General features: G+C 46.6%; 1 protein-coding gene across 2 annotated transcripts in view; it reads right to left on the reverse strand.

Moving 5' to 3' along the window:
- casz1 (castor zinc finger 1) overlaps positions 1-14,866 on the reverse strand; it is a 175,142-nt gene that overhangs the window by 136,864 nt on the left and 23,412 nt on the right. For both annotated transcript variants that reach the window (XM_076041835.1, XM_076041834.1), the window contains one exon: positions 6,720-6,803. The gene's annotated coding sequence lies outside the window, so the exon portion shown is untranslated. The remainder of the gene's footprint in view (positions 1-6,719; positions 6,804-14,866) is intronic.

Here is a 14,866-nt window from a genome sequence, read left to right on the forward strand (position 1 = left end):
GGCCCGCCCGCCCGCCCCCGCAGCCCCCCCCCCCCCCACCCACCCACCCACCTGCCATCCTCTCCGGGACGTCGCTGACGTTAGTCATAAAATTTGGATCAATACGCTAAATAAAATCCGTTTCACATGTGGCAAATTTCTTCTAAATGTCAGCACGGCCCGCCGCATGCTTAAAAGAACGGGGGGGTGAGGGGGGGGGAGGAGGAAAAAGGAAAAGGGAAGACCTTAGCGGCGAGTTTAAATAAACCCCGCAGGATAATGCTGCCCCTCCTGGGGGAACCAAAAGCTGGTGGCTTTGAAACAGGAGGGAGGGTATTTTTCAGCGGGGCTGCCCAGCGGGAGAGATCCTGTATGTCTCACAGCTGAGCTTGTTTTATTGAAAGGTTGTTTGAAAGGGCCTGAACCCGAGACAGCAGTGGTCATGTTTGTTTGGCTTAAAGAGGAGCCTGCATTTGTGGAGGAAGAGAGAGAGAGAGAGAGAGAGAGAGAGAGAGAGAGAGAGACAGAGAGAGAGAGACAGAGACGGAGAGAGAGAGAGAGAGACAGAGAGAGAGAGAGACGGAGAGAGAGAGAGAGAGAGACAGAGAGACGGAGAGAGAGAGACAGAGAGAGAGAGAGACGGAGAGAGAGAGAGAGAGAGACAGAGAGACGGAGAGAGAGAGAGACAGAGAGAGAGAGAGACGGAGAGAGAGAGAGAGAGACAGAGAGACGGAGAGAGAGAGAGAGAGAGACAGAGAGACGGAGAGAGAGAGAGACAGAGAGAGAGAGAGACAGAGCAGTTCAAACAGTCAGACCACAAGAAAGAAGATGAGATGGGTCGCTGCCCAAGAGCGACTGGAACACACATGCGTGCAAGATTTGTCGAAATTAATAACAAAAAAGGAGGAGGGGTGGAGGGAGGGATGGTGATGGGGGGGATGGTGATGGGGGCTGGGGGGGGGGGGGTCGACCTCGATACAGCTTCAATTACAGCCTCCCCACAAAATGCACACGAGCACGGCTTGACTGCACTGTGCAAATAAGTGGCAAACTGGCGCCGTTATCAGGTAATGGAGTCGAACGAGGAGAGAGAGAGAGAGAGAGAGAGAGAGAGTCTGTGTGAACTTGACACTCCCATTAGGCCTCTACTGGAAAGTGCAGTATTTGATCAGGAAGATGGGAATTGAGCAAAAATGAACTGAAACCAGATCCCACATGACTTATTTTCCTGTCGGCTCTCAGCTTTGGGTGTCACTCAGACTTAATAAAGCCCTGCGATTTTCATTTTATCACAGAAAATAGACTGGGCCGAAAATAAAATCAGCGGGTTTGGCCCTAATGGAGCAAAGTAATGGCGGGGTGAAACTGACACAACACACTTTGTCCTCGCTAACACTATCAAAATGAAAGCATATTCACTTCAGGAGTTTTTCCAGGAATCAATTCAAACCCAGTATTGGCCCTTTTTTCGCCCGCGTTATTTCATAATGGTTCCAACAAATACAGCACTCTGGCAATAGACTGTCACCTCGGGTGATACCAACATAGCCATTTCAGCCTATAGAGTTTCCAGCAGCCCGCAGCCGGCGCTCAACCTCCCGCGCCGGCCTATAACTCTTATTTTATTTCCGCACTTTATACATTAGAGGTACATTACACCCATCCCGGCGAGATAGGATGAGTCCACTTTTACACCCAGGTGTTGCATTGCAAGGTTAGGTCACCGGGATGGCTGTGACCTTTGATGGCTCCGTCTTCAATGAAAATGATCCGCTGATCTCCGGCATTGACATGCACACAGATGCCCTTGTGCCGCCGCGCTCGCACTGCGGCGATAAGGCCACAGCAATTCACCCGGGAGACATTATGGAAATCTTCATTTGGGAATTACGAATTCTAATTAGGACGCAAGGCCGTGTCCCTACCCCACCCACCCTCCCGCCCACCCACCCACCCACCGACGGTCGGGGACGGTCGGGATTGCAGGTTTTTCCAGTGAGATTTTTTTTTTGTTTTTTTGTTTTTTTCCTCCACGTCGAGACGTTTGGACGTTGTCCTTGCTGTCAATCCAGTCGCTTCGCCTTAAAAAAAAACAGGTAATTAGATCAGGTAAAGTAGGGGGGTGGGCAAGAAGGAGGGGTGGAGGTGGGGGGGGAGCATCCGAGCCCAAGTCCCCAGTGTTTTGGCGCGCAATCAATTATTCTGAGGAAGACAGATGTAAATTTGTGTATGCCCATCAGCGCAAAGACTTTCTGAAGATTCATCATTCATGTAAATCATGAATAAAATATTTCCTTGTTGTGCGGGGGGGAAAAAATGCTACATCTGTCTGGCGCATCGTTTGCTCCCAACTGCACGGAAAAGAGTAAACAAACGTGACCGGTTGGAAGGAGGCTTTGAGGCCCAGGGTGGACACACAGGGTGGCTCAGGTACAGGGACTCACAACCGAAGCTGAAGGGCCCCAGCAAAAATTCCATTTTTCTTTTTTTTCCTTTTTTTTTTTTTTTTTTTTACAGGCAACTAATTTAGCTTCATTTCATGCACATGAGCACACGCGCGCCTCCATTTCTCCCAGATGTATGAATAAATAAGTAAAAACAGCGCGGCGAGGGTGCCATGGGGATCACGGACGAGGCAATGATGATGGCGGAGGTCGGGCCACAAGCCACCGGGACGGCGGCGTCTCCAATCGCCCCTGGCGACCATCACGTTGCCATGCTCCGGAACAGACAGGCCTGCTCGCACAACAGATGGAACTAATGATGCGAAACAAAAGAGATCATTTCACCGTGGTCCTCTAGGAAGCCACAAAGAGGGGCTTGGAAGTTTGAATGATGGGACCAGGGGACTTGTGCGGGGTTAGATATCGCTAGTGGGTTGTTTTTTTTTAATTATTATTTATTTAATTTTTTTTTTTTTTCTTTTTACACGTAGATGGCTCAGAAGAACAGGGGGAGAAATCCTTTGAAGTCCTTCGTAAAAAAGCAGGGCAATAAAAAAGGCAAATATTAAAATGGGGGGAATGTTGATTGACTTCTCAGTTGTGCTGAGGATCCCCCACCTGGGAGCAGTTCAGCAGTGGAGTTAATGGGCTTAGAAATTCCCGACACACACAAAGTCATTCACTGGTCATCTGACTTGTGATGAATTCATTAGGTACTTCTTTCGAAAAAAGAAAAAAGGCAGCAAAATCACTGTTGACATGTAGTACATGTAGACAGTGGTTCCACTTGATGCTGATCCACATTATAGCATGATTAGTGCCACTTTGGATAGCAAACCTCTACTATGTGTTGGCCAACAGAAGGAAGAAATTAACAAAATTCTGAAATCTGAAATTTAAAGGCACATCGTTCATTAATACAACATAGCCTGATGAGGACTTAAAGGTCTTAAAGGCTGAAGACCTATAGTTTCTGTTTAGTTGTTATTTTTTTTATTATTATTATTATTTATCAGGCAAGGCCGCTCCACCAGAGTCCGATATGAAAACTTAAGATGTGGGAGTGGCTATAATAAGGGACCTTTAAACTGGGAGCGAGCCAAAGTTTTGCTTTGTTTTGTTTTTATGGCACCACACTTGATAACAGTTGTAAACAAACTGCCAAGCGCCATGTCCTGAACTGACAAAAACAAATCAAATTTGAGCCGAGGACATTTGCATATCCCGAGGGACGGGATTAGATTTAGAGGTCATCTCTTACCAGCCAGTCCTTAGCAGCTCCCATGTAGTGTTTCCACGTCAGGCACGTTCACTTGCAGCCTGTGCCAGCCCAGTCTGGTTGTTGTTGGGCTTTTTTCTTTTGCTTTTGTTTTTTTGTTTTTTTCCAAGTTGGAGGGAGGGCGGTGGGGGCAGGGGCAGGGAGAAGATGGAGCGCACCTCTTTAAATACGCAAGTCAAACACCTTGGGATGGGATTTAGCCGGGACGGTGCCGAGCGAAGACCAATCCGTGCACCATCCGGGCATGGAGGGGATCACTGGGAAAAGTTCAGCTCCGACACCGACACAAACATCAGCGCGAGGCCTGTATTAGAGTCAGGTTAGCAAAGATAACGCTATCAGGCCCATCCCCTCGGGTACCAAATGCCGGGCCTTGCCGGCAAATAGAGCTACAGTGTCTTGACTCCTTGGCACATTAGCTGTGATTACAATGACCTTCATTATATCAGCTACCCTTATTACAACACGTAGAAGGCGTCTCTCCCCTCGGGGGGGGGTGGTGGTGAGGGTGGGGGGTGAAGGGAAGAGTTGAGATTCGCTACAAGGTCTCGCTACGGCTGTGAAAAGCAACATAGGAACCTGTAATACAACGTGAGGCTGGAGCACCGCTGAAAACGCTCATGACAGGGACAGCAAAGGAGTGTGTATGTGTGTGTTGGGGGGCGAGGTGGTGTAGGGGGGTGGTGTGTGTGGGTGGGGGGGGGGGGTTAGTCATTTCAGTTTCTCATAACTTGGGGGAAAAAAATACATAAAACATTTAAAGGTCCCACTTTATATCAGCTTTTCCATTCCTCACTCCAGCAGAGCAGCCACACATGAGCAATTAATTAACAGTGTTAGGAAGTAATCTATTACTAAGTAATCCACTACTGTAATTACACTACGTTTTGAGTAACAGAGTAATGTAACCGGATTACTGTGGCAAAACTGGTATTTATATCATAATTACTTTATCAAGTAACGATTTTGTTACTTTTCCGGAATCTGTGCAAGAGGCACCAGTGCTGTACAGTGCAGTGCAGTTTGCGTTCGGAGAGCAAACTTTCATTCATGTTAAGAGGACAGCGGCAATATTTGAAATTGCAAAATTTGCCCTTGAAAAAAGTTCATTCCAAAGCACTGAGCAACTGTCACTTTATCTTGCTTAACTGAAGTAGTTAGTAATTGATAATTGATTACTTATGAAACAAAGTAGTTAAAGAAGTAATTAGATTACTTGATTAAGGAGTAATCAGTAGTTGCATTACTTTTATGGAGTAATCCCAACAACACTGGTAATTAAGGAAGAAAAAAAGGCCTGGCTGGGGCAGAGAGGGGTTTCCACCCCCTTTGGCTAATTTCATGAACTTTGATTTTGGCAAATCCATTCCAATTTTTTTATTTTTTATTTTTTTTAAAAGTGCAGTAAGGAAAAGATGTAAAGGATGGACAAATCTCATTAGTGTGCATTAAAGGAGTTCACTGACTGAACAGAGACTTTGCTAGAAAACAATTTGGCCAGTTAATGCTGTGGTGTGTTTGATAAACAAGTGGAAACACTCTGGTTTGACATCATGTACAGATGTGAATACAGGTGCTGCTGTTTCTTTTCTTTCAAAAAAAAAAAAAAAATAGAACTTTTTTTTAGAAGTCTGTATTTGTCTCCAGCAGTTAGGTGAGAGTGCCCTATGTGACATCACAAAGAGCTGATTCCCAGGACTGCTCAGGACATTGACTTCCGACACACATCACTGGTAAATGACTTGTGCAGCCCGTGCGACCGCTAAAACTTATCATTCAATTTTTTTTTTTTTTTCCACAGATTTCATTACTGAATGAATAACTTGCTCGCTTATTATAAGAGGATTCCTTCCACCCCCTACGTGCACAGATGAGCCCTGTTTAATATGTAACGATGCTGTTAACCCCAATTTCCTCCCCCGGCCCGCCCCTCCACAGGCCACATTGTTAGCTTGCGCGAGCTACTTGGCAAACGTTTCCGCCTCGCCGGTGACTCTCGCTCAGCCTGACCACCCTGCGGGCGGGTGGGGGGGGTTGGGGGGGTTGGGGGTGGGGAATTCTCTCCCCCCGCTGCTCGTCACCGCCCTCCCCCTCTTTTGCTGGCAGGTGACTCCAAATAACAGCCGCTGCCCTGAGTGCTCCGTCGCACTCACTTAGCGCTGCCAGCGCGGGCTGGCGCGGGATGAGCCGAGCGGCGGGGGTTCCGAGGACCATCCCCTCCAGACAGCGGGGGGCGCAGTGTTTGTTTTAGTGCCGAGATACGGAGGGAGGGAGGGGGAGAGAGCGAGAGGGGGAGGGAGAAGGTTGTAAATCAGCTTGTTTTGGATTAAGACCAAATCGGGAGATTTCGCGAATTACGCGCCGCGCCACGGCAGCTACTTGAAAACACGAACACCTGTAGGACGCGGAGGGGGGCGGGGAGGAGATCAGCCAGCGAGTTCCAAGAGGAAGCAAATACAGACACGGAAACGGAAAAATATCCACGTCGCCAAGAGTGCACTTAGCAGAATGGCATTTTAAGCCGTGTTGATCCCCGATGACGGGAAGTTTGGGGGTGGGGGAAAAAATGAGGGGAAAAAAAGCAAATAAAATCGTAACTTAATTATGGATTTATAATGAGCCACCGCACCACTGCCAAAAACAAGTCCCACACCAAGGCAAACAGGCACCTGTCGGATGCTCTCTGCTCGTGGGTTTTCATAGCTTAATTAATCTAGGCCTTGGGGTATCATGCTGCCAGTGTGCGTGTTTGAGACAATTAAGTTGTTCCTCGTAACCGAGGTACAACTTCGACACGGCGCGGAGACACCGATACCACGCGCTAGCAGCGGCAATTCTGTGTTTTTTGCGGGTAAAAAAAAGAATGTCGAGAATTCGCTGACAGGAACAGAAAATTGGAAGCGTAAAACCAATTTTCATCCCAACTCTATTTGACACTAATTGAATCAAGGTTGTGAGTATTTCTAATGTTACTGCCGAGGCCTTTTATGAGCACAGAGATTTAGAGTCAGACTCACCTTCCGCGTCGAAGAACCACGTGCTGGAAGCCGCTCGGGAGGTTTTCACTGCCGGCTGATCTTCGCTCCGCGGCCCTCTGAATTCTGTGCATGGACAAGAGAGACAAGTTTTCCATCACATTTTGTTTTTCTGCAAAATAAGGAGACTGAAAAATAACATTTATACGAGTTAAATCAAAAAAGGGAAACGACAAAGACTCCTAACCATGTTTTTATCAGTCAGGTGACTGTGTGAAAGGAGCAAATCACACCATTGACTAACATCAGTTCAAGCTGAAGGAAGGAGGACTATCAGGATCTTCAAACGTGACACTCAGATCAATGACAACCACGGTGTAGCCGGTGTTCGAGCGGCAAAGTTTCAACCAGGCCGCCGGTGATTCATTAAAGCGGCTCCGTAATTGGTGACCAAAATGAATCGGGACAAAAGTATGAAATTCTTATTGCTGCTAATTACCAATTTGAATGAGGCTGATAACTTAAGAGAAAAGGTATTAAACACATAACTATTACTATTGCTAATTAGCTTTCCAATTATGTCACTAATTAGAACGGCTTAATTATCAGCACATTGGATAAATAAGAGTTTTGCTCTTGCTAGCTGCGGCAACGCCGAGGGCCGGTCATCGAAACGCAAAGACAAGGCGGCGCGTTTTAGTCATAAAAGGGACATTTAAATGGATTATGATTGATATTTAATCAGTTTGTAAGAAATTTAGATCTTAGACCTTTATTGTTTAGCACTCAATAAGAAACATCCATGCTTTTTGGGAACGTTTGGGAACGTTTGACCGAGATAACTTTCTGGTCATATGGTGATCAGAAGTTTTCAGGAGCCGAGATAAAGAGGCGCTGGGAGGCGGCAGCCAGACAGGGGAGTGTCGCAAAATACACCTGCAATCCAGGCAAAACACTGTGGCATCGCTCGGTGAAAAGCCGCTGTTGATATTTCTCTGCCGCTCCTGCAGGGCGCCGGCACTGCGGAGGGACCCGTGTCTGAGTTCCCGGCGAAGGCACGGCAGGATTAGAGCCACATCTTCCGCACGGCTGCCTCCTAATCCCACCATCTGAGGTAAACAGCCGACCAGGTGAGGCAACGCGCCCGTCTGAGACACCTCTGGAAGCCCGGCGCGCCTCTTTGCAGCCGCATCCCACTTCATCCACCGGCGACTGGGGGTGTTTGCAGGTCTGCAGCCTGCTCACACACCTAGGGTTCATTTTCTCCAAGAGGAACTTTTTATTGGATTGACAGCTCATGATGAAATCAGAATCTGCTTTTTTATTTATTTTTTACTGTGTGTGGTTGGGGAGGGTTCTAAGAAAAATGGCATTTGGAAATTAAAGCACTGCCTGTGATTTTTTTTGAGGAAAAGACGAAATGTAAAAGTGTTAAAACACGACCATTGTGTGCCCACATTCCTTTGCGCTGCGCTCCAGTGTGCAGACCTACTTTGAGAGCAACGCACCACGGGTGTCGACGTGCGGCCAGGTTTTTTTTTTATAAATCACTGCTGATCCAGTGGGTTTAAAAATTTGACGTGTGGAAGGTTTTTTTTCCTCGTGTTGAGGAAGGAGGAAGGAGAAACGGTGACAGACAAAGAAAAAAAAAAAAAACTGCCAGACTTGAACTACGACACACCTTGGGCTCTTTTTGCACCTACAGTAACCTTCAAAGTGGAATCAGTGTTGGAAGGAGAAGGGGGTTGACTGAGACCTTTTACCAAGTCTTGTTTTGTGGAGTCGTGTCTTTCTTGAATATGGTTTTAAACATTATACAGCGCCGCTTTTATGTTAGATTTTGGTTTTATAACATTGCTTTTAGAATTCTGTTCGACAAGCTGAGGAAGCACGCAGGTGCTTTGAGTGATTGTCGGCGTGCGCGAGAGCTCATAGACAAAATCAAAATCAAATACGCTTCATCTTCCACGAAATGCTCAAACACTCATAGAAACTTGCACCCTTTAACCTTTGTACACTTCCTCCCCGTCGCTCTCTGTTCTCACATCAGAACCTGCACATCTGGTTCAGCCCTTTGTGTCTTTTTGGTGTGTTCAAAAAAAAAGAGAGCAATTCGATAATAGTGGCTGTGCGTGTGTGTGTGTGTGTGTGTGTGTGTGTGTGTGTGTGTGTGTGTGTCACTGCCAAGGAATGCTGCTAACTTTAGTTTGTGCGTCTTTGTCTCACCTCAGAGGCAGGACAGGAAAACGAAAAAAAAATTGACAAAACAACAAACAAACAGAGGGAGAGAGAGAAAGAGAGACAGGGGGGAGAGGCGGGGGGGCCTGCGTGTTGACGCAGACGGCGCCGATACTTTATAAAATATCTCCATCATTACGCAAAAGCAGGTTTTGATATGTTATGGCACGACTGTTTTTAAATACATTTCTCACACATGACTTCACGGCTGGAGAGGGAAAAAATGTGCACACACCCATGGGACAGGTACTTGAGGTGAAAAACAAAAGCTTGAGGAAGATCGGTATTTCACAAGGAAACGTGATGTGTGCTTTCTGCTATTTGCCTCAAACTGGTATTTTCCACTCAGGTGACAACTGCTTCTGGGGCGGAAAAGAAACTTTTAAAGGGACAACAACAACAACAACAACAACAAATAACCAGTGCAAGGTGGAAAAATTGGTGATTTAAAAAAAAAAAAAAAAGGTACACTTTGAGCAGCCGGGCAGACGACTTCCTGTGGGCCAATCTGGGCAACAGCGTAATAAAAATATAATGGTCATAATGTCATAGCATAATATCCAGAGGCTCCAAACTCTGCCGCGATTCTCCTCTCTTTCTTTCTTTCTTTCTTTTGCTCGCGAGCCGCCCTGATACGCACTTTGTCTACTTAACCGCGAGGAAACACTTCTTTTTTTTTTCTTTTTTTTTTGACATAATCCCCTTAAAACCTGCGTCTAAATAAAAACACGGCGTGCCGGAGCTCACGCCACGACTGTAAACACAGCGCGCAGCCAAGCCGCTCGTGAGAGCCGTGTCGGGACATGTGAGCGAGGGGAGGCTCTGACAAAAGTGCATATTTTGATTTGGGTGATAAAACAACAATCTCAGACAGAGGGAGGTGTTAACCGTTCAGTGACTGGGCCGGTGGGGGAGGAGGGGAATTTCTGAGAGAAAACGACGCTGCACGGTAGCAGCACGCCGGAGTTCAGAGGGGACGTTTCCCCAGCGCTGTCGGACGATGCTGGAATTGAAAGCGAAGGCGGCTGAGAGGCGCTCGGGCGAACGTCCTGTAATCTGGGAGGCTTTGGCAGGAAACGCGCTGCCATTTGTTTAAAAGAAGCGCAAGACCAAACGGGCAAACGTGAAGCTGAATAGTCAGATTTCGCTGAGGTTACATTACGCCTGCCCTCGGGCCAGCTTATAAGCACGGCACAATGTGCACACACCTCCGTCACCCGACATGACTGGGGCAAAAAAAAATTTTTTTTAATTCAAAAGAATGCAGATACATCACCGTCAATCCAATATAATAAAAACTGAACAAAGATTCACATTGATTGAAGACCAAAAGTCTCTCTGGGCTAAAACCACGTGTGAAGCAGGTTTCTGTGAAGACAGTCGAGCTAAATGAGGTTTTTACCAAAGTGTGTTGCCACAGCAGATTTGTTCTGACCGTTTCATTCATGCTTTTATCGCTGATGTTAAACTCTGCCCACCAGCGTTTTACTCCCTCAAATGAGACCCAGATGCCTCAATTCACTGTGTGTGAGCACACATTTGAATAAGTCTGATCTCTGGGTGTTAAGTGCGAATCAGGGTGAGTCGTCCTACTATCGGAGGGTCCCAGCTCCTTCTGTTTGGACAAAAGGGACATTTGCCACTTTTGACTCAACGTTTGAAACTAACATGATAAAATGATAATTATCTATTAAACTAGGACACACACACACACGCACACTGCCATCAGCTGATGGTTTCTCATCATATTTCTCCAGTGAAAGACGTCACCCCTTTAATAAGTAGGGCGCCATTCTCTGCCACGACAGAAACTCTGGGTGGAGTATTGCTGTGATTGTTTTTGCATTCAATTGTAAAATACCTATTTCAGACTGACTATGGGACAGGGTGTGCCATTTATTTTTTTTCTATTGTGCATTTCTCATCACGGCACTGCCCAGTTTTGCTCTCTTTAAGTGAGGGATTACGTTGTAGTTCTTCTGTTTGCCATTGTTGCTTTTAGTTGTTTTAGTAGACGGTTTCCGCTTGTGTGGGGTTAGGGTTAGGGTTAGGGTTAGTGGGGGCGCCTTTTGCATGATGGATCACCCAAAAGCATTGTATTTAGCTGTTTGCAGCATTCTTAAAGCAGCTCTAGGTAACTTGAGCTTGCTACGAGTTTGCTACGACAATAACATCGTAGCAAACGTTCAACACTTTTAGTACTTCGTCTTTCATCGAGGTTACTAATTGGCTTCCATTCCGTCATATTACAATCTTATGTATTCGTAATAGTCGTATGTAAGACTGCCTCTAAATAAACATGTGACGTTGCCGTAAAGTGGTTCGTCCGGCGTGTCGGGTCGCGCTTGAAAGTTTCGCAGTGCAGTTACAGCCGGCACAACCTCCCTCTCGCTGCCAAGGCGGCACCATTGAACCTATTAATCGTTTATCTACCGCTTCACTGAGTTTGGAATCATAATTTTATGGTCAAAAAGTTACGTAGAGCTGCTTTAAGAACCGATGGTGATCTGAAAGACATGTTTGGTTTTTGTTAAAGTCCGTTCCGCATAACGCCATGGGTTCTTTGAAATCCCAGCCGCGATGTCAGGGGTTAAGCCTCTCAATAAACCACAGCAAAAACAACAGAGCGGTGCATTCTTGTCCTCTGGGTCCCAGTAGGTTCCCTCGTCAAGCATCTAATCACTCTCCTCAGATTGAGAGTGCTTCAATCGGCGTCGCCGTTTGAGTCCCACCAATCTAAGGCGATTGCGTGAGTGTGGGGTAGGTACACGTTGATTATGTATGCTGGGAGCGGTTTGCTCTTTTATTGGAAAATTTACACCCGTGCAGTGATTTATATAAATCAGCAGTGCCCACAAAGCAGTAAAACTCTAATTGTTTCTTCCATTTTGAAAGTCTAGCGTCCATTAAGGATGCAGCGAGTAATAAAAAGGACTTTTAATCAATCCTCTCTTGTTGATGAGTTGATGTGTGAATGGGCCATCCTACCTGACGCCACCGCCATATGGCGAGTTCCTTCTCTTTTTTTCCCCCCTTCTTGTTTTCTGAAACTGCGCGAGGAGGCAGAGGGAACTTGTTTCATCGCCGATGAGTGCCTTCACTACACCACCTCATCAAAACGCTGGGGCCCGCTAAATTTACGGCCTTTGTTTCTGCCCTTTTACATTGTTTTTATACGAGTAAATGCGCACTAAATAAGAAAATCTGCACTCTGCTTGCTGGTGGTGTGAACTCAAACAAGTCAAGTCACACCAATAAAGCATTTTAACGTAACATAAAAGATGGTAAGCCGTTTTTTTTGGTGTCGTTTTTTTTTTTTTTAAGGCACGTCACCCGACCACCTTGCGGTGGTGACACCTTCACTGCCAGGTTGGACCGGCCGACCCGCTCGACCGGCTGGCATGGCCACAGTAAATCCCTGAGACCGCTCATGCAAGGGACCTTGGGTAATTAATAAAATCCCCATTACATGCCTTGTGCCCGTTGTTTGCTATTTCAACACCCCATTTGTGCCACGATTACAGTCATTATCAGTCACCGCCATTAATTCTCCACCCGATGCCAGAACTGCATACTAATAAATTGGGCTCTAAATTTTTTTTCCTCCTTCTTTTTTTTTTTTTTTTTACCTCTCAAGGAGTTGGTGTTGGAGCGGCGCCAGGAAGTGCCACTCCAGATTAGGAGTCATCTGGTGACTCGGAAAGAGCCTTTTCAGTCGGAGGCTGCTGCATCTTTGGAGATAGTTCAAATTTCCTCTTTGATTATTTTCCTTTCCCCTCCAAAATGAATCTTTATTAAGCCTAAACCCTGAGTAAAATAAAATTAGCAGGCGGCGAAACATTGCTTTCTTTTTCCGACTCTATTCCCTTGCGCAGGCATGCAAATTATAATGCTTATTTATGTAAATGAGGTGTCGTCTTTAATTAGTTTTGCTTGAGGGCATTAAAATACATGTATTCTTCGCCCAAAAATGATTTGTTTTGTTGCTCTGCTCAGTTTAGGTTCAAAATGAATCATTATGCCGACTAAAAAGGTTTATTAACTCCCCATTTTTCCCGTCCTTTTCCTCCCCTTCAATCTCGGGCGGAGAATTATCTCCTCCACCCACTTCTTGGAAGGAGCGTAGTCTCCGTGAAATCAAAAAGTCTCTTCAAGCAGAGCTCTCAGAAGCACTTGCGAAGGTCCCAGGTTGAAACGCCGCAGCGGCGAGAAATGCACTTCCCACTTATCAAATCTGAAAGCCGTGCTCTTCAGCCATCCACTCTGTACATACGTGTTTGGCTCCATGACTATATAATCATGCATTAGCGGAGAGCGGATTGTAGGCTTTCTCCATTCGTGCATGTAGCCTAATGCGCTACTTAACCACCGGAGAGAACATTGTTCTCCAATCAGGTGTTGATTCTCTGCGCGCCGTCTTCATACATCACCGACACAAACTTGAAACGCAACTTGTCTCGGAGCGGGCGGGGAGACTCGAGCGATATTAATCAAGCCTTAATATGAAAAACGGAAGTGCACGTGACCTGCTAGCTGAGCGGCGGCGACGACATCTAGGACGTAGCGCCACCGCCGCCGCCGCCGCAGCTAATTTTGGTCCCGTTGTAATATTTGTTTAAAAGGATTTGCGCCGTTGCCGTAAATCTCTCCGCCGCACTTTGTTTTTATGCATTTACAGTTGATTTACGGCAGCGGGCTGAGTGGCCATCGAGCAGGAAACCCGCTTGATGTCATTGTCGGAGGTGTCGGGTCAACTTCTGTTCCACGGCGGCGGCGGCGGCGGCAAGCGGCAAGCGGCTGACTATGTCGCGACAGTATTTCACGCCACTCCGGGTTGTAAGTGACCAAACGGCGAGTCGGCTGACTGTTCGATACCATATCAGTATTCCACGGCTCAGATGAGCTGAAGCGGCTGAAGTTGAGGTGCCCCCCCCCCCGCAACCCCACCCACCCACCTCCCAAGTCTGCACCCATGATTTATGGAGAGGAAGCTAAAACCATTATAGCATTTTTATTATTATTGTTCTTTCAAGGCTAATGCAACAATAGATTTTTGCATGATTGATGCGTTACACTAAACATTAGAGGATTACATTAACTTTGCATAGTACGGCTAAATGACATAAGATTACTTATTGTTATTTTTCTCCCGCATGATTGTAATGTAAACACTGCGCATATAGTGTTTCTGGGGCTTGTATTGATTAGTGGACGCACACCCACACGCGCGCTCAGCCTGTGCACGGTGCACATTAACGCCGACCGTCTGATGTGGCTCCGCTGCAGAGCTATCCCGACTGCTCCTCTTTGTTTCCGGGTAGGTGGGGGGGGTCAGCGAGTGGATGGCACAGCTTCAGAGGTTTTTTGACAAAAATATATATGTGGCTTTGATAACCGTCAGCTCATCCGCCCCCCCCCTACCCACTCCTTCCTGGTGCAAATCTTTCAAACTCTCGACCGCTGTTGGGGAGAAATATGGCCGCAATATGCCGATACTTCAATCAGCCTTTCAGGGAAGAAATTCCAAACGCGGAACAGCGACACTGCTCCTACTGTGAGCTTCCAGGGTGTTTTGTGCCGCAGCTTCCAGTCTCTTTCATGGCATCTGCGATAGACAAACTCCCCGGACCACATCAAACCTCTGGCGCGACAGCTCGCACATCAAGCGCAGACGCAGGTCTCGACCTGGGCTTTGTCCTTAAAAGACTCCTCCGTTCCTTCGCCGTTTCCTGCCGTAAATCTAAGAGTGCTGTTGTTGTTGTTTTTCGCCTCGTGCTTAAAAGTGAGATTAATAGAAAAGAATTTTATGAATAAATGGCAAGGTCATCGCAAAAGCTGCTCCCTTTTTACGGGGAAACTGCGAAAAGACAGTGAAAGGTCGACATTCCGTCTTGAATAAAAGTCAAGTGGTGTCAAGACACATCCTCCAGTAAAATGTTGACGCACACTCA

Source organism: Nelusetta ayraudi, unplaced genomic scaffold (genome assembly GCF_046127955.1).
Source record: "Nelusetta ayraudi isolate G7.1 ecotype Tasmania unplaced genomic scaffold, CSIRO-AGI_Nayr_v1 ptg000070l, whole genome shotgun sequence".
Classification (NCBI taxonomy): Eukaryota; Metazoa; Chordata; class Actinopteri; order Tetraodontiformes; family Monacanthidae; genus Nelusetta; species Nelusetta ayraudi.